Source organism: Hemitrygon akajei, chromosome 3 (assembly GCF_048418815.1).
Source record: "Hemitrygon akajei chromosome 3, sHemAka1.3, whole genome shotgun sequence".
Classification (NCBI taxonomy): domain Eukaryota; kingdom Metazoa; phylum Chordata; class Chondrichthyes; order Myliobatiformes; family Dasyatidae; genus Hemitrygon; species Hemitrygon akajei.
The window spans coordinates 174292999-174317853 of record NC_133126.1 but is presented as its reverse complement, the minus strand read 5'-3'; the positions used below and the strand labels follow the sequence as shown (position 1 = coordinate 174317853).

General features: G+C 40.6%; 1 pseudogene; it reads right to left on the bottom strand.

Moving 5' to 3' along the window:
- LOC140724600 (very long-chain specific acyl-CoA dehydrogenase, mitochondrial-like) overlaps positions 1-10420 on the bottom strand; it is a 64510-nt pseudogene extending 54090 nt beyond the window's left edge.
- Positions 10421-24855: the final 14435 nt, after the last annotated feature.

Below are 24855 nucleotides of genomic sequence, written 5' to 3'. Positions count from 1 at the left end.
GCAGGAATTACTCAACAGAAGAGGCAATGGCTGTGAAGAGGAAAACAGTGATAACATTTCAGCCAACACGAGGAAATCTGCAGATGCTGGAAATTCAAACAACGCACACAAAATGCTGGTGGAACACAGCAGGTCAGGCAGCATCTATAGGGAGAAGCACTGTCGATGTTTTGGGCCGAGACCCTTTGTCAGGACTTTTCATAACATTTCAGCCTCTGTCCTTTCGTCTGGAACATGATGACCTGACTCATGGACCACAGTCCAGAAATATGGTCAGAACAGAGCAGAATAGATGGAGTTCCTTTGCAATTCCATGCCACTATTCCTCCACTTCCCATCAGCCAGACACTCCTTTGCCCATCCCTTGCCACTAAATCTTCCAGTCTAAGTCTGTCATCAATAAGGAAGGATTTTTTTTTCAGCATCACAGTTTTAACCCTAACACCCAGTGCTATCTGCGTGAGGTTTGTTAAGTTCTTTCTGCAACCCCTGAGTTTCCTCCAGGAATAATTATCACCCTGCAACCATCATGCTCCTGAACCAGCTCAACACTGAACTGATTAAATAAACTTTCAAGGACTCCGCAACTCATGTTCTTAATATCACTTAGTACTTATTTATTGTTATTATAATTAGTATTTTTGTATTTGCATAGTTTGTCTGCTATTACACTTTGGTTGTTTGTCCATCTTTGTGAGTAGTTTTCATTGATTCTGTTGTGTTTGTTTGTATCTAGTATGAATTCCCACAAAAATGAATATCAGGGTAGTATATGGTGACATATATGTACTTTGATAATAAATTTACTTAGTACTTTTAATCTTAAATATTGAAGCTTGAAAATAAAATAGGGGAAGAAAACATGGGGATGTGCACATACAGGAGTTAAGGAAGGAAGTTTCCAGTTCAGATTCAAGGCTAACAGGAGTTCCTCTGAAATGGAATGGCAGACTAGTTGTATAGAGTTAATAATGACCACACCAAGTAGAAAATAAGCATTTTGGTTGAGATTGAGGGCCTCAAAGTCATATACCAGAAATACACAGAGGACATGCATAAGCACCAGAAGAAACACTTGCCCCAAAAATTACCATATCTGAAAAAGAAAACATCTAGACTAGTCCAAAATGGTTTTGTGAGGATTAGATGGGCAGAAGGGCCTATTTCTGAGCTATACCTTTTTTATGACTCTGTGACTCCATATAAACAAAGAGATAAGTCACAACACAAACGGTTAAAGGAGAAGATCTGCAGAAAACACAGAGGCAGATCAAATATTAGCTGAAGAGAATCTTTGATACTGTTTACCAGTGCACTTTTTGTATAACAAGGTGATGATTCTACTGCACCAGTTCTAAGCTAAAAGCAATGTCAGCTTTAGTTTTACAGAAATTAGTGTAACCAGCCTGACAGCCACATCAAATCGTTTCTGTACAAAGAGCAAAATCATGAATCGGTAGTCAAACATTTATTACCTGAGTGTTGCGAAGTGCCATTCCACCACGTTCTACAGGAACTTGCAGCCCAAAAGCTCCCATTTCCTTCAATCCTTCCATGGTCTTTTTCCCAACCTTCTCCAGTCTATCATTCTCGCCAGCATCATTGACCTCCTAGAATGAAATATAGCAGGCAAGGTTCAGCAGCAGAGCAGGGAATTCTTTTCTTCTGTGTGTCTTGTTTACTTCCTCTTTTCTCTTGGTTGGGAAAGGAATTAAACATTATGGGGAGAAATTTAGAGAATGGGGTTGAGAAAACAAAATCTCCATGATTAAATGGTGAATAAGCTTAATGGGACTTAGGATCTAATAATGCTTTATGGTCTTTAGGTCTTCTCTGTGAGCCTGGGCAGTGAGCAGTTGCACTTTCCATCGGAAAAGTGCCCGGTGAAGATCTTTGACATCCTAGCCCAGGGGCATAGAAATCTGCAGAGATTAACTGAGGTCAGAATATCAAATACTGACAGAGATCAGAATTAGAACTAAAATAAAATTGGCTCAGGCATTCAACAGATGATGAGAATGTTAAAAAAAAGCAAAGTTAAATGTTTCTTCTCTGCTCTATGATACAAGAGGGCAGTTATATGAACAATCTGGTATAACTAATCAGCTGAATTACTGTTGTTATGACCCCAGCCCCCTCCTTTGTGAGAATCGCAAGAGCCCTAGTGTAGGGGGGGGTCAATGACCCAAGGGAAGAGAAAGATACGTGCGGTGTCCCTCGTTTCACGGCGAGGCAAAAGCTGGCGACTGTGGTCATTGTCTCGTGGAGACACCTTTGTGAATTGGGAACTGTACTACGTGTATACCCTCAGGGCAACGTGGGTGGAGAGACGGAGAGAGATTGCATCATCCCAACCTGATTGACATCTGAGACCCCGTGAGCTCAGATAAAAGAGGGGTTGTAAAGACGGCCCCCCAGACGCACCAGAAGACACGCTAGAAATCCTGTGACAGCATTTAATAGCGACAGCCGGTGGGGGGGGTTCATGTGCATCTTTTCCTTGCCTGGGATTGGCGACCTCACCACGGAAGAACGGCTTTAGCTACAGGAGAAGCCACAAGTGAGCGGCCACTCCCCAACGAGACTCCGACGGATCGAACTCATAAAGGTTGGAAAAACCCGCCGGGTAACTGTTCCATTCAATCTCTATCTCTCTCTCTTTAACAAAGTGCACCACCGCGACATCCAAAAGACGGCAGCTGGTGGAACTGCAGTGACCGCAAGAGACTTTTAGATATACATCGGACAATATATATATTACCCCTTGACACCGATAGAGCTTATTTCTTATTGATTATTACTATACCTGCGCTTTAGATTGAGTATTGACGACGTATGTTATCTGAATGTTTGTATTAACCTTACTTTTGTGCCCCTTTATAAATAAAAACGTTTAAAAAGGTACCATCAGACTTCAGCGGACCTCTCTATCTTTGCTGGTAAGTGATCCAGTTACGGAATACGTAACACCGTGCGCTTAAGTCATCACAAATAAGCCCAAGTTATGGTTGCAATTATAATGGAAAAAATGAAAACATCCTTGTGTTGCTTGCCAAAAAAAACTTACAGACTGGGTCAACCAGCTCATGGAGAAACTGCAACTGCTCACTGTTGAGAACTGCATGAATAAATAACACAATTGATTTTTAGACACAAAATACTCTGCAGATGCTGGGGTCAAAGCAACATGTACAACACGCTGGAGGAACATAGCAGGTCGGGCAGCATCTGTGGAAACGAGCAGTCAACGTTTCGGGCTGAAACCCTTCGTCAGGACTGAAGAAGGAGGGAGCAGATGCCCTATAAAGAAGGAGGGAGGAGGGTGGGAAGGAGAAGGCTGGTAAGTGCCAGGTGAAAAACCAATCAGAGGAAAGATCAAGGGGTGGGGGAGGGGAAGCAGGGAGGGGATAGGCAGGAAAGGTGAAGAAGGAATGTAAGGGGAAAGCACTATGGGTTGTAGAAGAAGGCGGAATCATGAGAGAGGTGATAGGCAGCTGGAGGAGGAGGCAGAGTGAAACGGGGATGGGGGAACGGAGGGGGAGGGAATTACTGGAAGTTGGAGAATTCAATGTTCATGCCAAGGGGTTGGAGACTACCCAGACGGTATATGAGGTGTTGCTTCTCCAACCTGAGTTTGGCCTCATCATGGCAATAGAGGAGGCCATGTATGGACATATCTGAGATGGGAATATGAAGCATAAGGTATAAGGTTACATGGCAATCAACTTTTATTTCACTTGGTCATAAGAGTAGGATTGAAATTAAACACAGAGACAGCAGTAATATTTATATAATATCATTAATCACAGTCAAAGAACATAGAATTTACAGCACATTACAGGCCCTTTGGCCCACAATATTGTGCTGACCATGTAACTTACTCTAGAACTTCCCGAGCACATATCCCTCTATTTTTCCAAGCTCCATGTACCTATCTAAGAGCCTCTTAAAAGACCCTATTGTATCTGCTTCCACCACCGCCACCAGCAGTGCATTCCATGCACCCACCACTCTGTGTGAAAAACTTACCCCTGACAACCCTTCAGTACCTATTTCCAAGCACCTTAAAACTATGCCCCTTCTTGTTAGCCATTTCATCCCTGGGAAAAAGCGTCTGACTATCCACACGATCAATGCCCCTCATCTTATACACCTCGATCGGGTTGCCTCTCGTCCTCCATTGCTCCACCTATTCTCATAATGTACGCCCTCCAATCCAGGCAACGTCCTTGTAAATCTCCTCTGCACTCTCTCTAGAGTGTCCACATCCTTCCTGTAGTGAGGTGACCAGAACTGAACACAATACTCCAAGTGGGGTCTGACCAGGGTCCTATATAGCTGTAACATTACCTCATGGCTCTTGAACTCAATCCCATGATTGATGAGTGCCAACACACAATACGCCTTCTTAACAACACTGTCAACCTGTGCAGCAGCTTTGAGCTTCCTATCGACACAGACCCCAAGATCTCTCAAATCCTCTACACTGCCAAGAGTCTTACCATTTATATTATATTCTGTCTTCAAACTGGATCTACCAAAATGAACCAATTCACACTCATCTGGGTCAAAATCCATCTGCCACTTCTCAATCCAGTTCTGCATCCTATCGATGTGCCGCTGTAACTCCGACAGCCCTCCAGACTATCCACAACACCTCCAACCTTTGTGTCATCAACAAACTTGCTGACCCACCCTTCTACTTCTTCATCCAGGTCATTTATAAAAATCGCAAAGAGGAGGGGTCCTAGAACAGATCCCTGAGGCACACCACTGGTCATCAAGCTCCATGCAGAGTACGAACCATCTACAACCACCCTTTACCTTCTGTGGGCAAGCTAATTCCGGATCTACAAAGCAAGGTCTCCTTGGATCCCATGCCTCCTTACTTTATGAAGGAGCCTTGCATGGGGAACCTTAACAAATGCCTTAAATCCATATACACTACATCCACTGCTCTACCTTCATCAATATGTTTTGTTACATCCTCACAGAATTCAATTAGGCTCATATGGCCTGACCTGCCCTTGACTATCCCTAATCAATTATGTCTCTCCAAATGCTCATAAATCCTGCCTCTCAGGATCTTCTCCAAGAACTTGCTGACTCCACTGAAGTCAGACTTACTGGTCTATAATTTCCTGGGTTATCTCTAATCCATTTCTTGAACAAGAGAACAACATTTGTAACCCTCCAATCCTCTGGTACTTCTCCCATCCCTGTTGATGATGCGAAGATCATTGCAAGAGGCTCAGCAATCTCCTCCCTCACTTCCCACAGTAGCCTAGGGTACATCTCATCTGGTCCCGGTGACTTATCTAACTTAATACTTTTCAAAAGCTCCAGCACATCCTCTTTCTTAATGTCTATATGCTCAAGCATTTTAGTCCACTGTAAGTCATCCCCACAATTGCCAAGGTCTTTCTCCCTGGTGAATATCGAAGCAAGGCATTCATTAAGTACCTCCACTACATCCTCCACCTCCATGCACACGTTTCCACTATTCTTCTTGTCTTGTCCATACTGCACCAACTGCCGCCACTGGGCTATAAACATACAGGAGCAGTGTGTGGTTAAGTGGCTTGCTCAAGGACACACGCACTGCCTCAGCTGAGGCTCGAACTAACGACCTTCAGATCGCTAGCTCAAAGCCTTAACCACTTTGACATGCGTCAACACACCTGATCTAACTCAATCCTGTAAGCCTTCTCATCACTATCTGAAACTCTACCAGCAATAGTTGTGACATCAGCAAATTTATAGATGGCATTTGAGTTGTGTCTAGCCTCACAGTCATGGGTGTAGAGAGAGTAGAGCAGTGGGCTAAGCACACATCCTTGAGGTGTGCCAGTGTTAGTTATCAGCAAGGTGGAGATGTTATTTCCATTCCACACAGACTGTTGCTTGTCAGTGAAGAAGTCAAAGATCCAGTTGGGTCCCCTGTTGGTGGTCATAAATATTAATAGTTTGGATGAAAATGTAAGTAGCTTGATTAGAATGAAATTGGCAGTGTGGTGGTGTGAGTTTACCACAGGATCTACAGTAAATCAAGTGGTGGATGGAATTTAATTCAGATGAGTGAGAGTGAGAAGCTGAACCATTTAACCTGCCTACCTCCATCAGAACCATAGGCCTCCATAACCATATCTATTCAAACTTCTTTTAAATGTCGAAATTTAGCTTGCATGCACCACACGTACTGGCAGCTCATTTCTACATTCTCACAACCCTCTGATTGAAGAAGTTTCCCCTCATGTTCCCCTCAAAATGTTTACCTTTCACCTTTAACCCATGACCTCTGGCTGTAGTCCCACCCAACCTCAGTAGAAAAAGCCTGCTTGCATTTACTCTATTTATACCCCTCAAAATTTTGTATACCTCTATCAAATCTCCTGTCTATCTTCTACATTCCAAGGAGTAATGTCCAAACAGATTCAATCTTTCCTTATAACTCAGGTCCACCAGACCCAGAAACATCCTTGTGAATGTTCTCTGTACTCTTTCAACCTTATTTACATTTTTTCTGTAGAAAGATAACCAAAACTGCACAAAATACTCCAAATTTGGCCTCAGTAATGTCTTATGCAACTTCAACATAACATCCCATCTCCATAAACCATAGAACACTACAACACAGAAAACAGGCCATTCAGCCCTTCTAGTCGGTGCTGAAACTTTATTCCGCTAGTCCCATCAACCTGCACCCAGTCCATAACCCTCCAGGCCTCTCCCATCCATGTATCTATCCAATTTATTCTTAAAACTTAAGAGTTTTGTGGAATGTGCATTTACCACATCAGATGGCAACTCATTCCACACTTCCACCACTCTCTGAGTGAAGAAGTTCCCCCTAATGTTCCCCTAAACCTTTCCCCTTTCACCCTAAAGCCATGCCCTCTTGTATTTCTCTCTCCTAATCTAAGTGGAAAGAGCCTACTCGCATTTACTCTGTCAATAACCCTCATAATTTTGTATACCTCTATCAAATTCCCCCCTCTTTCTTCTACGCTCCAAGGAATAAAGTCCTAACCTGTTCAATCTTTCCCTGTAACTCAACTCCTGAAAACCCGACAGCATCCTAGTAAATCTTCTCTGCACTCTTTCAATCTTACTGACATCCTTCCTATAGCTTAGTGAGCAGAACTGCACACAATCTCTTGAATTATGAAGGCTAATGTGCCAAAAGCTTTCTTTATGACACTATCGAACTGTGACACCACATTCAATGAATTATGGACCTGTATTCCCAGATCCCTTTGTTCTACTATACTCCTCAGTGCCCTACCATTACACTGTGTAAGATCTACACAAGTGCAAAACCTACCACTTCCTGCCAAGTGCAAAACCTCACAATTGTCTGCATGAAATTCCATCTGCCATTTTTCAGCTCATATTTCCAGCTGATGTAGATCCCTCTGCAAGTCCCGATAGCCTACCTCACTGCCCACTGCTTCCCTAACTTTGGTGTCATCTGCAAATTTCCTGATCCAGTTAACCGCAATATCATCCAGATCACTGACATACTACAGATGACAAACAAAGGACGCAGCACCGATCCCTGTGGCACACCACTAGTCTCAGGCCTCCAGTCAGCGAGACAACTATCTACTGCCACTCTCTGGCTTCTCCTACTTGACCCACCTCCCATGCAGGGCCTTGTCAAAAGCCTTGCTAAAGTCCACATAGACACATTGACTGCCTTGCCTTCACCTACTTTCCTGGTGATTTTCAGAAAGTCTGCCAACTTCTGTACAGCAGAAACTGCACAACTTCATATATTTGGGGAATTATAATAAAATCAAAGTTCAAAGTAAACCACTCACCTGATGGTCTTGTTCAGTGATGATTTTTCCCTTAAAAATATTTACATCAAAGGATAATGACTCCTACAGAGGAAGATAACATGTTATATCAGTTATATCATGTCATATCAACATGTACCAGTGTCATTTTGTTTAATTAGTCGTGTAAATTATGTATGATTTATGTTAATTTGTTTATGTTAACCTATGTTTGCAATGTACTGTGCTACTGCTGCAGAACTCATTTTCATGGCATTTAAACCCTGTGTATGTTTAAATTCAAAGTTCAAAGTAAATTTATTATCAAACTACATATACATCACCATACACAACTATTAGCTTGCAGGCATTCGCAGTAGAACAAATAAATACCACAGAATCAATGAAACAAAGACCGACAAAAAATCGAAGTGCAAAAGAAGATGCACTGTGCAAATACTATCTACACATATACACTATACATACATACATTTACACTATACACACATACATTTACACTATATACACATATATTTATATACAAGGCAAATGCCATGCTTGCCTTTATTAGTCGAGGCACTGAGTTCAAATCTCAGGAAGTTATGTTGCAGTTTTATAAAACTCGAGTTAGGCTGCATCCGGAGAATTGCAGACAGTTCTGGTTGCCCCTTTATAGGGAGAATGTCCAGGCTTTGGGGAGGGTGCCGAAGAGGTTTACCAGGATGCTGCCTGGATTGGAGAGCATGTGCTGTAATGAGAGGTTTCACAGACCTGGGTTGTTTTCTCTGGAACACCAGAGGCTGAGGGGAGATCTGGCAGAGGTTTGTAAGATTATGAGAGGGACGTGTAGATAGAGCAGACAGTCAGTATCTTTTCTCCCAGGGTTGAAATGTCTAATACCAGAGAACATGTATTTAGGTGAGAGGGGGTAATTTTAAAGGAGGTGTGAGGGGCAAGATTTTTACACAGTGTGGCAGATACCTGGAAAGTACTGTCCAGAGTGACGATAGCGACATTAGGCAATTTTAAGAGACATTTATGTCATTTATGAATGTGTAGAAAATGGAGAACCATAGACATTGTGTAGGCAGAAGAAATTAGTTAGGCATTTGATTACTAATTTAATTGATTCAACCCAACATTGTCAGTTGTAGGGCCTATTCCTGTGCTGCGCTATGTTCTATGTTCTATATAAGGTGTAGAATTTAAGACCATAGATTGTAGAATCAGTTTAATGTTGAGGTGAGTGAGTTACGCACATTTGTTCAAGAACCTGATGGTTGAAGGGTAATAATCATTCCTGAACTCGGTTCTTTGTGACCTAAGGCTCTTGTACTTCCTTCCCGAAGGCAACAGGTTTAAAAATAGTAAAAGTAGGTGCCAATTGTTGCCAATTGAAAAGCAGCAGCAATTGAGCCATCTGAGACTTTGAGCTGCCTTCAATCACTCCATGCTGCAGTAACGTAGTTATTAGTACTGAAGTAATGTTTCTCTTTTTGTAGCCTTTTCCATTCAAGGGCATTGGTGTTCCAATAAGCTTGAATTTGTATGAGGACAAGTGATGAGATTGGCAACAAGAAATTCACCTACAACAGGTTGCTGGATCCGGACATTAAATAATTGAACATTTTGATTATCATATGAATCAACGAGATTCTAATTATTGTGAGGTAATGTAAGCTGGCAAATGTTCAGCTGTTTGACTCACCTTTCCTCGTTCACTTGCTTAGTGTGCACCAGACTGCAGTCTTGGAATAAACACTTCAGATAAGATATTCCTAAAGGAAAAGAAACACTTTCAGACAAGAATGTTAAAAAACTGCATTGATTAGAAAATACGGTAAATATGTCAGCATAAAAGTTACTTTGAAACTTTATTGATTTTTTTGACAATTTTATACCACATGCAACTGTTCTTAAATCCCATGGATAGGCACAAAACTGAACAATGAAAAGTAGCGGGCAACTTTCCTTATAGTGTGATTTGGAATCATACCACAGCTTTGCAATGCCTTAGTTTTACCACATCTTGTAGACTACATGAACAACGTCAACCTCCTTGCCTTAGGAAGAATAGCCTTAGGGTGATAACAAAGTAAATTTCAAATTATTATGAAGTGTTAATAAAATACCAGGTTGGTGTGTTCAGGGTCAAAGATCTCTCTGAGTAGCTGCAGAGAAATTTGCGAGGGGAGAGTGAACAGTTAGTGATCATTGTACACTGTAGTATAAACAAAATAGATATATAGGTTGCCACAAATAAAATGAAGTGAGGTGTTTTATGTTAAAAGAAACCCGTGACACATTTGATTGAACTCCAAAACCTACACCACAAAAACCTTTTACATAATGTCATCACATCAGATCAGCTTCTTACAGAAAAGCCCCAACTCAATGTCGGTGGATGAGAATTAAGTACCTTTCTTCCAATCATGTTACCCTACAGGTAGAGGAAGGGATGAGAACCAGCTGAATGAGCATAGGGAGTTAGGAAAGAAGATAAGAAGCAGGACCTCGCAGGGAGTGATCCCTGACTTACTCCTGACGCCACATTTATGCAGGTTGGAAACAGGAGAGGCCAGATGAGCTTGTGGCCAAGCAGCTAGTGCAGGAGGCAGGAATTCAGGTTCATGGACCATTGGGATCTCCTGTATGGTAGAGGAAACATGTAAAAGAAGGACGAATTGCACTTAAGGCAGGGAGGCACCGATATCCTTGCAGGGAAACGTGCTAGTGCTGCACAAGCGAGTTTAAACTAGGATTGAGCAGGAGGCTCTGAGTAGGAGCAAGTCATGGGATAACGCAGTAGTCAATGGGAGCAAGACTGGTAATCAGGATAGCCAGAGACACAGCAAAGTCAGGGAATGGAATACTTGTTTAAACTGCGTTTATTTCAATGATTGAACTTCAACTGGGCTGGAGGAAGAGCTAAACTTCGGGTCAGTGCGTGAGATGACAGGAATGTTGGGCACACTTCTGAAAGTAGCAATACTTGCTGGATCCATGGTTAGTTTCTAAGTTGATATGTTTGTTGATCAATGACTAAACAGCACAGGGTTTTTGATACCATCCTCTGGACAGTGATTCACAATCTCTTTTATGTCTTGACCAATACCATTAAGCAAGGGTTCTGTGGACCCCAGGCTGGGAACCCCTGTTGGGACAACAGAGTCAGGAACTACCTGCATGGAATATACACATTTTCCCAGTGAAGATATGCATTTCTGCCTAATTCCCAGGTTCCCCCTCCCACCCAAATCTCAAAGGGATTCCGGTAATTTTTTTGTCTTCTGGGTAGGTTGAAAGGGAGTTGTTAGCAATTTAAGAGGAACTCAGTTATAGGACTTACAGAGGAAAAATGGGACAGGTGAAATTTCCTCTGCTGGAGCTGACTTGGATCTGAGAGGCTGAATTCCCATCTGATATTTCTGTGCCATAGGAAGTGAGCGTTTAATTAAATACAAAAATCTGCTCAGGAGACAAAATGTGCTACTCTTATTCCCATCTGACAGGCATGCAGATCAGACTTCTGTTACCACTGACATGGGGCAGTTGGTTTCAAGGTGAGGGCACCGTTACTTATTGCCAATTTAATTTGAAATGCGCCTAGAGCTAGGTTTTGGTATCTCCTGTAAAAGATAGAAGTTAACTTAGTCTAGGATGAATACATTGCAGTATGTGGCTGGCCACTGTCCGCACTTTCCTGGTGAAGCAGAGTCACAGCCCAGGAAATGTTCAGTAATGCAACTGACTATACAAATCACCGGTAAGCAGTGAACGCACCTTCTCACAGCGGGGTAAAGAGCCCCACCTGGCGCATGCACAGGTAAAGGTCAGCGAGCACCATTCTGCCACAGGATGAGCATGGTGTGTACCCCAGAGCGAAGTCCCACGGTGGCCGGCACTGCGTTCGGTGTTCAGTGGCCAGCGCAGGCTCTTGCTGTCCCTGTCCGCAGCACTGCGCCTTTCTAGTTTATTTTTGCCATTCAAAAGCAATATTCTTCCACCCGAAGATGAGATGCAGCGTGATGCTCACGTTGAACCGGGGAGGAGAGTATCAACTTCAGGGCAAACTTTCTGTGACGTCAGCAATGACACATCCGTGTAAAGTTGATTAACACGTGGAGGCAGACACTTGAGAAATTTATGCCTCTTGGTTGTTGTCAGGCTTTGGGTGAAATGGGTCAAAATCAATCCTCTTTGCGTTGGCTTACTGTCAAAAGCAGATTTCTTCCAGTTAAGTATCACCGTCTGGTCATCCAGTATGACGATAGTGCTTGCTCAGGTTCGGGTGGTTTGGAGTGTGCCAGGAAGTGCCCAGTTTTGGGGCCATGGCCAATCATAAAATTTCACAATTACTTAATTTGAAAGCGTCATTTATCAAAAGTCAAATATTTGTCTTCCTGTCAACTGGGAAATCGTCAATTATTTTTTAACTTCTTATTACCTCCTGCTACATTCATCTGAATCGGAAGATCCCAAATATGGATAAAGAACATCATTCAGAACATTATTCGCTCTGGATTAAGATAGTCCAATTTATCCCCCATTAAATCAATCAATTAGTTCTTAAATTTAAACTTATTAGCCTTTGCCGTGGACTTCTTTTATGTATTATATTTTTTGCACTTTGTCTTTTTTGTCAATATTTTATGTGTAAATTGTGTTCTGTGTGTTGACTGAGTCTATGTACCTGTGAAGTCGCTGCAAGCAAACTTGTAATTTTATCTATACACTATGGCAATTTTATTAGCTACCTGTACCTCTCGTAGTTGATAAAGTGGCCAGTGAGTGTATGTTCATGGTCTTCTGCTGCTGTAGCCCATCCACTGCAAGGTTCCACCCGCTGTGCATTCTGAGATGCTCTTCTGCACACTGTTGTTGTAACCCATTTTTTTTTGAGTTACTGTCGTCTTTCTGTCAGTTTAAACCAGTCTGACCATTCTCCTCTGACCTGTCTCATTAACAATGCATTCTTGCCCACAGAGTAGTGCTCATTGAATATTTCTTTTGTTTCTTGCACCATTCTCTGTAAACTCTAGAGTCTGTTGTCCATGAAAATCCCAGAGCAGCAGTTTCTAAGATACTCAAACCACTCCTTCTGGCACCAATTATCATTCCATGCTCAAAGTCAAGTCAAATCAATTCAACTCAAGTCACTTTTTATTGTCATTTTGACCATAACTGCTGGTACAGCACACAGTAGAAACGAGACAATGTTTTTCAAGACCATGGTGCTGCATGAAACAATACAAAAACTACACTGAACTACGTAAGACAACACAGAAAAAAAACTACACTAGACTACAGACCTACCCAGGACTGCATAAAGGGTACAAAACAGTGCAGGCATTACAATAAATAATAAACAAGACAATACTTAGAATACATTTTTTCTCTTTCTGATATTTGGTGTGAACAACTGAACCTCGACCATATCTGCATGCTGTTATGTACTCAGCTGCTATGGCTGATAGACATTAGGCAAGCATGCGTACATCTGGCTTCTGAGTGCATACCTCACATGACTTGGTCCTATGACAATAAAGTTGACACGACTTCAGTACTTACATTGGAAACTCAGTCTAAATATTGCACAACGTCAACTTGTCCTGACGAAGGGTCTCGGCCCGAAACGTCGACAGTGCGTCTCCTTATAGATGCTGCCTGGCCTGCTGTGTTCCACCAGCATTTTGTGTGCGTTGTTTGAATTTCCAGCATCTGCAGATTTCCTCGCGTCAACTTGTAAAGGAGTTTACCTCCCACCATTCAAAGATTATTAGTCCAGCTGTTACTCTTTAATCTTGCGGATTTGCCATGCTTCTTCTGAGCTGTGGAACATCAGATTGGATGGGTCAGGCTGGTTTGCATGAGGCAAGGAGGTGTATAAGCTGACACAAACAGATCTGACAGCGCCTCTAGGAAAACAAGTTGAGGCCAACCTCTGCTGCAAGAGATTGTCAGGAAGCTGGGCTGGTCTGAGGGGGTGATGTTTATTATTTCTTCTCGCCAACGCCATGGACAATCTGTCTATTAGGGTCTTTACCCTGTGACTGAGGCTGGAACTCTATGTCCCTCTACTAGCAAGCCCAGGACGGACTATTGGTTCTCTCTTCTCTGGATTGTAAACCATGGAATAAAGGAAAAGGTGAAGAGGAAAGCCGGTGGGAGGAATGTGTGGGTGATGGGCAGATGGAGAGGGAGGAGGAGGAGAAAAAGGAGTAATGAGCCCCATTGATAAGGGGAAAAATCGGGGCAGGGAAGAGAGTGGTTACTGGAATGTTAAGAAAACAATGTTCATGCCATCAGGTTGGAGACTATCAAAACAGAATATGAAGTGCGGTTTATCTAATCTACATCTAGCTTCAACTCGGCAGTTGACAAGGCTGTGTACAGATATATCAGTGTGGGAATGGGAAATAGAATTAAAATGACTGGCTACCAGGAGATACTGGCTGTTGTGGCAGATGGAGCAAAAATGCTCTTGGAGCAATTCTGCAATTTGCGTTGGTTCCCACTGATGTAGAAGAGGGCACCTCAGGAGCACAAGATGCAATAAATAACACTGAAAGATTTGCTTGTGAAGTGCAGCCTCACCTGCAAGGTATGTTTAAGGCCCCAAATGGTGATGAGGGAGAAGGTGTAGGGGCAGGTGTAAAACAGTGAGATTGTGGGGATATGTGCCTGGAGGTATGTGGGGATATTGGTGGGATTTTCAAACAGACATTGGAGTCATGGAGAGAGTGATCCCTGTGGAAGCAGAGTGGGTAGAGGAGGGGAAGATATGCCAGAACAGATGTGGTGGAGCTGGAGGAACTGAGAAATGGGAATAGCATCCTTGCAAGTGACAGGGTGGGAAGAGGCGTAGTCAAGATAGCTGGGAGTCAGTGGGTTTGTAAAAGGTGCCAGTAGATAATTTGTCTCCCAAGGTGGAGAAAGGGAGATCAACATAGGGGAGAGAGATGGCAGAAAAGGACCATGTGCGTTTGAGGGCAGGGTGGAAGCTGATAGTGAAATTGAAAAGCTCTGGATGGGAGCAGGAAACAACATCAATGCAGTGGTCAATGCATTGGAGAAAGAGTTGGGGAGCATTGCTGGTGCAGGTTTTCAAATCCACCGACTCCTCAGGTCCTCCGGCATTCTGTGTGTTGCTCCAGATTTCCAGCATTGCCATCATTCCTGAATTCCAATTTATGTGCTACCGGAAAGTAGTGTTTGTTTTACACTTGTTCATCACACGTACATCCTGATGCAGCCATAGTGTATGTTAGATTTCCATCAGTGACGAACCATCCGTGTTTGCAGAGTCCAATGCGTCATCTAGGAGCCTTGACCACGCTTTGTGGAATTTTCCATTTGCAACATCAAAAAAATTCTGGATTTCAGAGGTTTTTGGATTTTGGAATTTCAGATAAGGGGTGCTCAACCTGTAATATAACAGTCCCATGTACCCTAACTATCCAAGCCCTATCTTCCCTGTCAGACTTCTTGCATTGAAACGAATTGAATTTAATACGGTAATCTCCCCTCACTCCTGGCCATTTTCCTGCTTGTCATGCCTTTTAAACTTGCTGTAACTGATTTCTGCATCACTTTCCAACCTTTCATTTGCCAAGTATCTGTTCTGTGTTGTGCGTTTATTATGGTAACTAGTCACATGAGTGGTGGTGTGGTAAAAGCAAAGGGAAAAAGTTACGTATTCTTGCTCATTTCATGGCAGTTTCTAGCTTGGGACCGGCGGAGGTCATATCTTCTGCTGACTGCTCGGATAATGCTGAATAATGCTTAGCTTACTTGGGTACACTTAAGTTCATCACTTCAAGATTGTATGTTTAATAATTGCTAATAAAGAATCGAATAAAGGTTTCAACTTTTGGAGCAATCATTGGAACTGTGGGCAGGTTACAGAAGTACGACGACTCCGCAGGGTTGCAGCCTAGCGGTAATTATTTTGTTCTGATTTTGGATTAGTTTTGCTGCTACACAGTTCAAATCATTGAGCTAGAATAAGGTAAAACAGCAACAATGCAGAACAAAGAGTAAAAGCTACTGAAAAAGTGAAGTGCAGGTAAACAATAAAGTGCACGATCATGAGGTAGTGGTCGAGGCAGGTGCAGTAACAACAGTTAAAGGAAATTTGGATCAGTACATGTACAGGAGTGGTTCAGAGAGACATGGGCTAAACACAGGCAAAGGGGACAAGCTTGGAGAGCACCAGGGTCAGCAAAGGGCTTGTTTCCATGCTCTACTACTCAAGATTCAAGATTGTTTAATATCATTTTCTGTACACAACTGCAAGATGAATGAAATAATTGTTACTCTGGACCTGATGCAGGATGGAAAAAATAAAGTACACAATAAATCAGTATTTATCACTCTTCCTAAGAAACCTGGAATGTGAATTACATAGGACCGTAAGTTTAATGAGTCATATCACAAAGATACTTCTGAGAATTTTGATGACAGGAGCTAAAAGTAAGATACAAGCTGAAATAGGTAAAGAACAATGTGCTTTTGTGAAAGACAAAGGTACAACGAACGCAATATTGATGTTAAGGATACTATCAGAACAAGCTATTCAAGTGCAAAAAGATTTGTTTGTTTTATTGACTGCTCAAAAGCATTTGATAAAGTGAAGCACAATAAGATATTTGAAATATTACAGGAAACTCTAGATCTAGATTTGAAAGACCTCCACCTAATCAGAAATTTGTACTGGGAACAAACTGCCGCTATAAGAATAGATGGAGAAGGGGTTTCCGGTGATGTCATCATCGAGAATGGCAGCTTAAGTCACTAGCTCCTCCGGAAAAATGTGTATTAAGCCCCGTTAACCCATCAAATATTTCGAAAAATATTTGAACTAAAAAGTGGGGCAAGAATGGGGAAAAAGAATGGAAATAAAAAAAGCGACACTGCGGAGCCTACAGCCGAGAGGAGTGCAGTGAGCGGCTCTCCTACACGACCGCATGCTAGCGAGGCGGACGCTGGGCCTCGTTCAGGCGAAGCGGCGAATATGATCGAAATTCTGAAAGAGATAAGCGAGTTCCAGAAAGATATAAAGCAGCAGCTACATGATATTAAGTCAGAGCTCGCCAACGTCAATCAAAAAATAGCGGTGGCAGAGACTCGAATTGAGAAGGTGGAAGATCACGTTCAAAACGTGGAACGGATACTGAGTAAGACGATAAAAAGATTCAATCACCAAGAAGGTAAACTGCTTGACCTGGAGGGAAGATCGCGGCAGAAAAATATCAGAATATACAACGTTCCCGAAGGAGCGGAGGGCTTGTCTGTGACGGAGTTTGTCAGAAAGTTGCTGCCGGACACGCTGGAGCTTCCCTCGACTATGGAGCTGGAAATCGAGGGAACGCATCACGCGCTAGTCCCGAAGTCTAACCGAGATAGAGCAGATAAGCCACGCTCAATAATAATTAAATTCCTTCGGTACATTACCAAGGCGGAGATTCTACGAAGGGCCTGGAGTAAAAAGAGGGTGCTTTTAGATGATAAATTAATATATTTCGACCAAGATTACCCCCCCTCCCACCCCCGCGGTCCTGCAGAAATGTAAAGAATACTCTGAAGTAAAGCGAATACTAAAGCAAGAAAGGATTAGATTTCAAACTCCTTACCCTGCTAAACTTCGAGTGTTTTATGGAGACGGGACGCGGTTGTACTGAGATAGGAGACGGGGTGTGCTAATGTAACTGAGATAGGAGACGGGGTATGCTAATATAACTGAGATAGGAGACGGGGTATGCTAATGTAACTGAGATAGGAGACCGGGTATGCTAATGTAACTGAGATAGGAGACGGGGTATGCTAATGTAACTGAGATAGGAGACCGGGTATGCTAATGTAACTGAGATAGGAGACGAGGGTATGCTAATGTAACTGAGATAGGAGACGGGGTATGCTAATGTAACTGAGATAGGAGACGGGGTATGCTAATGTAACTGAGATAGGAGACGGGGTATGCTAATGTAACTGAGATAGGAGACGGGGTATGCTAATGTAACTGAGATAGGGGACGGGGTATGCTAATGTAACTGAGATAGGGGACGGGGTATTCTAATGTAACTGAGATAGGAGACGGGGTATGCTAATGTAACTGAGATAGGGGACGGGGTATGCTAATGTAACTGAGATAGGAGACGGGGTATGCTAATGTAACTGAGATAGGAGACGAGGGTACGCTAATGTAACTGAGATAGGAGACGGGGTATGCTAATGTAACTGAGATAGGAGACGGGGTATGCTAATGTAACTGAGATAGGAGACGGGGTATGCTAATGTAACTGAGATAGGAGACGGGGTATGCTAATGTAACTGAGATAGGAGACGAGGGTATGCTAATATAACTGAGATAGGAGACGGGGTATGCTAATGTAACTGAGATAGGAGACCGGGTATGCTAATGTAACTGAGATAGGAGACGGGGTATGCTAATGTAACTGAGATAGGAGACGGGGTATGCTAATGTAACTGAGATAGGAGACGGGGTATGCTAATGTAACTGAGATAGGAGACGAGGGTACGCTAATGTAACTGAGATAGGAGACGGGGTACGCTAATGTAACTGAGATAGGAGACGGGGTATGCTAATGTAACTGAGATAGGAGACGGGGTATGCTAATGTAACTGAGATAGGAGACGGGGTATGCTAATGTAACTGAGATAGGAGACGGGGTATGCTAATGTAACTGAGATAGGAGACGGGGTATGCTAATGTAACTGAGATAGGAGACCGGGTATGCTAATGTAACTGAGATAGGAGACGGGGTATGCTAATGTAACTGAGATAGGAGACCGGGTATGCTAATGTAACTGAGATAGGAGACGAGGGTATGCTAATGTAACTGAGATAGGAGACGGGGTATGCTAATGTAACTGAGATAGGAGACGGGGTATGCTAATGTAACTGAGATAGGAGACGGGGTATGCTAATGTAACTGAGATAGGGGACGGGGTATGCTAATGTAACTGAGATAGGGGACGGGGTATTCTAATGTAACTGAGATAGGAGACGGGGTATGCTAATGTAACTGAGATAGGGGACGGGGTATGCTAATGTAACTGAGATAGGAGACGGGGTATGCTAATGTAACTGAGATAGGAGACGGGGTATGCTAATGTAACTGAGATAGGAGACGAGGGTACGCTAATGTAACTGAGATAGGAGACGGGGTACGCTAATGTAACTGAGATAGGAGACGGGGTATGCTAATGTAACTGAGATAGGAGACGGGGTATGCTAATGTAACTGAGATAGGAGACGGGGTATGCTAATGTAACTGAGATAGGAGACGGGGTATGCTAATGTAACTGAGATAGGAGACGAGGGTATGCTAATATAACTGAGATAGGAGACGGGGTATGCTAATGTAACTGAGATAGGAGACGGGGTATGCTAATGTAACTGAGATAGGAGACGGGGTATGCTAATGTAACTGAGATAGGAGACCGGGTATGCTAATGTAACTGAGATAGGAGACGAGGGTATGCTAATGTAACTGAGATAGGAGACGGGGTATGCTAATGTAACTGAGATAGGAGACGGGGTATGCTAATGTAACTGAGATAGGAGACGGGGTATGCTAATGTAACTGAGATAGGAGACGGGGTATGCTAATGTAACTGAGATAGGAGACACGGGTATGCTAATGTAACTGAGATAGGAGACGGGGTATGCTAATGTAACTGAGATAGGAGACGGGGTATGCTAATGTAACTGAGATAGGGGACGGGGTATGCTAATGTAACTGAGATAGGAGACGGGGTATGCTAATGTAACTGAGATAGGAGACGGGGTATGCTAATGTAACTGAGATAGGAGACGAGGGTATGCTAATGCAACTAAGATAAGAAATTACTATAAAGAATACTGTGAACTAGGCTCAGCGGACAATTAGTGACACGCTCATTAATTGTCTCAGCTTTTGTTTGCAAATAAACGCTTAAACTTCTCGAAGAACCTTCTGCGTCTCCTGGTTATTTCAAGAAACCACGACACCCATCAGCGTGATCAAACCGAGGGAAAGCCTGGCAGAGGAATTATCCCGCTCCGCTTGGGAAATAGTGCGAGAATTGAGAAGGCAGGAAACAGGAGGAGGCCGAGAGATGTATATCAGGAAGAGACTGGGAGTTTTCCAAAGACAGCCCTCACCCCCTCCAGAAGAGTCATAAGGTTTGGCTAATTTTAAAAATGTTGACAAGCTAAACGGAAGCAAAAGTACACAGTGAAATACCTATCTCGAGAAATACTTATTATAATGTGGATTTTATATTACTTAGTTGTTACTCTTTATTTGCTCACTTACTCCTTTTTCCCCACCAAAATGAGAATATATATATATATATGTGTGCATATATGTGTGTGTGTGTGTGTGTGTCTATATATATATATAGGAGGAGTACACAGGGAAATCTTCTCTGTGTAATAGATTTGTTCACTGACTTTTATGAATACTGCAATGGGGGCCTCAACTCACAAGTAGGAGGAGTTATCCCCCACAGCTAGACATTTCCTCTAGCTCAACGCAGGGTCATCTACCAGAGACCTCAGCCTTGAAATCACATATTCGTTGCCATTTTTTTTTTTTTTTTAACTTTTTTTATTGTTTTCAAATAGTTACAAAATAAAAGTGTATGAGAAAAAAAAATGTTACCCATCCCCCCTCCCCTTAACCCCTCCCCCCTAACATCCCTAAAAAAAAAGAAAGAGAAAAAAAAAAGGAATGCCTGGATATTGGAAGATCCCCACACGCTCCACGGAGTTCGTAATAACTTTGGTGTATGCATTTATTTCTTTCCCCAAGTAACCAATTATTTCATCTTCGGAGCACCTATATATTTAATCCTGTCTTTTGTAAATAAGGGCGCCAAATTTTCAAAAATGTTTCATATTTATCTCTTAAATTGTAAGTGATTTTTTCAAGTGGAATACAGCCATAAATTTCGTTCTTCCAACGATCTATACTTAGATATGTATCCGATTTCCAAGTCACTGCAATAGCTTTTTTGGCTACTGCCAATGCAATTTTTATAAATTCTTTCTGATATTTATTCAATCTGGCTATCGGTTTTATCCCTTCAATATTACCTAGTAAAAGTAATGTTGGGTTGTGTGGAAGTTGTATTCCAATGATTTGTTCCAGTAAAACTCTTAAATTTGTCCAAAAAGGTTGAATTTTGGAGCAGGACCAAGTAGAATGTAAAAAAGTACCAATTTCTTGGTTACATCGAAAACACTGATCAGATAGATTTGGGTTTAATTTGTTTATTTTTTGTGGTGTAATATATAGTTGATGTAAAAAATTGTATTGCACTAATCTTAATCGAACGTTTATTGTATTTGTCATACTCTCAAGACATAGTCTTGACCAGTTTTTTTCTTCAATTTTGATATTCAAATCACTTTCCCATTTTTGTCTTGACTTATGGACTCCTTGTTTAATTGCCTGTTTTTGAATCAAATTATACATACAAGAGATAAATTTTTTAATCTTTCCTTTTTGAATTAAAGTTTCTATTTCATTGGGTTTCGGTAGTAACATTGTTTGACCTAGCTTTTCTCTTAAGTAAGCCCTTAGTTGAAAGTAACAAAAAAGAGTGTTGTTTGATACTTTATATTTATTCTTTAATTGATCAAATGACATTAATATACCTCCTTCAAAACAATCTCCTATATATCTAATCCCTTTTTGAAACCAATTATATAAAAGTTGATTATCCATTGTAAAAGGAATAAGTCTATTTTGGATTAAAGATCTCTTTGCTAATAAGGATTTCTTTGTCTCATCGTCAACATTTATCTTATTCCATAAATCAATCAAATGTTTTAATATAGGAGATTCTTTCTTTTCCCGTATCCATTTAGATTCCCATTTATATATAAAGTCTTCTGGTATGTTTTCTCCTATTTTATCTAGTTCTATTCTGATCCACGCCGGTTTGTCTTTCTCAAAAAAGGATGCAATAAATCTAAGTTGATTTGCTTTATAATAATTCTTAAAATTTGGAAGTTGTAACCCTCCTAGCTCAAATTTCCATGTCAATTTTTCCAACGATATTCTTGACATCTTACCTTTCCAAAGAAACTTCCTCACATATTTATTCAGCTCTTGAAAAAACTTCTGGGGTAATTGTATTGGTAGTGATTGAAATAAGTATTGTAATCTAGGGAATATATTCATTTTTATGGTATTTACTCTACCTACTAATGTTATTGGTAATACCATCCATTTATCAAGATCTTCTTGAATTTTTTTCAATAGTGGTAAATAATTTAATTTGTATATGTTTTTTATATCATTATCGACTCTTATACCTAAATATTTTATACCATTTGCCGGCCATCTAAACTGGGTTATTGATCGACATTGATTATAGTCTCCTTTAGTAAGAGGTAAAATTTCACTTTTGTCCCAGTTTATTTTGTAACCTGATACTTTCCCATATTCTTCTAATCTATAGGATAATTTACGCAACGATTGCACTGGGTTTGTTAGATAAAGTAGAACATCATCAGCAAATAAGTTGATCTTGTATTCTTCTTGGTTAACTCTAAAACCCTTAATATCTGGGTCCATTCTGATCAGTTCAGCTAATGGCTCTATCGCCAACACAAATAAAGCAGGTGATAATGGACAACCTTGCCTAGTTGACCTTGTTAACTGAAATGGTGTTGAAATTTGACCATTTGTCACTACTTTAGCTTTGGGATTAGTATTTAAGGTTTTAATCCATTTTATAAAGGATACTCCTAATCCGTATTTTTCCAATACCTTAAATAAAAAATCCCACTCCAATCTATCAAATGCTTTTTCTGCATCTAAAGCAACTGCCACGCTCATTTCCTCCCTCTTCTGTGCTAAATGAATTATACTAAATAAGCGAGTTACATTATCTGCTGATTGTCTATTTTTAATAAATCCTGTTTGATCCATATGTACTAATTTTGGTAAGCATTTAGATAATCTATTAGATAAGATTTTTGCTATTATTTTATAATCAGTATTTAATAAAGAAATCGGTCTATATGATGATGGCTTTAAAGGATCTCTATCTTTTTTTGGCAATACTATTAAAATGGCTGTCGAAAAGGATTCTGGAAGTTTATGCGTTCTTTCCGCTTGGCGTATTAACTCCATAAGAGGAGGAATTAATAAATCTTTAAACTTTTTATAGAATTCAGGCGGAAAACCATCTTCTCCTGGAGATTTATTACTTTGAAGTGATCCTAGGGCTTCTTCGACCTCTTTCAATGTAAAAGGCATATCTAATCCCTTCTGTTCTTCCGTATTTAATTTTGGAAGAGTTATTTGTGATAGAAACCTTTCTATCTTGACATTGTCATTTTGTGATTCTGATTTGTACAACTCAGAGTAAAAATTCTTAAAAGCTTCATTAATTTCTAAAGGTTTATAAGTAATTTTATTTACTCTTGTTCGAATTGCATTTATTGTTTTAGAAGTCTGGTCTGTTTTTAGCTGCCATGCAAGAACTTTATGTGATCTTTCACCTAGTTCATAATATCTTTGTTTAGTTCTCATAATTGCTTTTTCCGTTCGATATGTTTGGAGCGTATTATATTGTAACTTCTTGTTAATGAGTTGTCTTCGTTTTTCTTCTGTCATATTTCTTTGGGATTCTTTTTCTAATTTCGTAATCTCTTTTTCCAATTGATCTATTTCTATCATATATTCCTTCTTAATTTTAGAAGTATAACTTATTATCTGACCTCTCAAGTATGCCTTCATTGCTTCCCACACTATAAATTTATCATCAACTGAATGTGAATTTATATCTAAAAAGAACTGAATCTGTTTTTTCATAAAATCACAAAAGTCTTGACGTTTTAATAATATTGAATTAAATCTCCACCTATAAACTGATTCCTCTTTATCTGTCATTATCATTGTCATTATTAAAGGAGAATGATCTGACAGTATTCTTGCTTTATATTCCACATTTTTCACTCTGTCTTGAATATTTGTTGATAATAGGAAAAAGTCTATCCTTGAGTATGTTTTATGTCTATTTGAATAAAATGAATAATCTCTTTCTTTTAGATTAATTCTTCTCCATATATCAATCAGATTTAAGTCTTTCATCAATGATAGAGTTAATTTTACTGCTTTTGATTTTGTAACAACCTTTGTTGATCTATCTAAAGCTGGATCTAGACAAAAATTAAAATCTCCACCTATTAATATTTTATCATGTGCGTTGGCCAAATTCAAAAAGACCTCCTGTATGAATTTTACATCATTTTCATTTGGTGCATAAATGTTCATAAGGGTCCATAGTTCTGAAAAAATTTGACAGTGTATAATTAGATATCTCCCCGCCGAATCAATTAATATGTTTTGTATTTTAATTGGTAGATTTTTGTTAACCAAAATTGCAACTCCTCTCGCCTTTGAATTAAATGAAGCTGCAATAACATTTCCAACCCAGTCTCTTTTTAATTTCTGGTGTTCTGTGTCCGTTAAATGAGTTTCTTGTAAAAAAGCTATATCTGTTTTCATTTTTTTAATATATGTTAAAATTCTTTTTCTTTTTACTGGCCCATTAAGCCCATTAACATTAAAACTTAAAAAGTTTAGTAGATTAGTCATTATTTTTTTTTATTATATTATTCCAATCTATAATAATACCTAATCTTTCCACTTTCATGGTATCTTGGGAAATCTTTATAAAAATCTCCGTGTTGCTATGTGTGTCCCCCCCAATCATCCAGGCTAAAAGATAGAAGAAAATTAAAATATAAAGAAAAAAACAAAATACCCCCCTACTAATGTTGTGGAAAAATAACACAACATTACCCCCCTCTGCTGTACGGGTCATGGCAACCGCCATGATTACACACGTGAATCCCGCAGTAACCGATCCAAAGCTCCCCAGCCCCCCCGCAACACAAAAACGTATATGTATAAGAAGAGAAAAAAAAAGAAATACCATTCTCATTTAGTATTTCTAAAATTTTGCTCCCCTTTTCTATAATATCCATAAATGTCCATCAATTCTGTTCGTTGGGTCTATCTTCATAGCGTATAGATGGAAGATC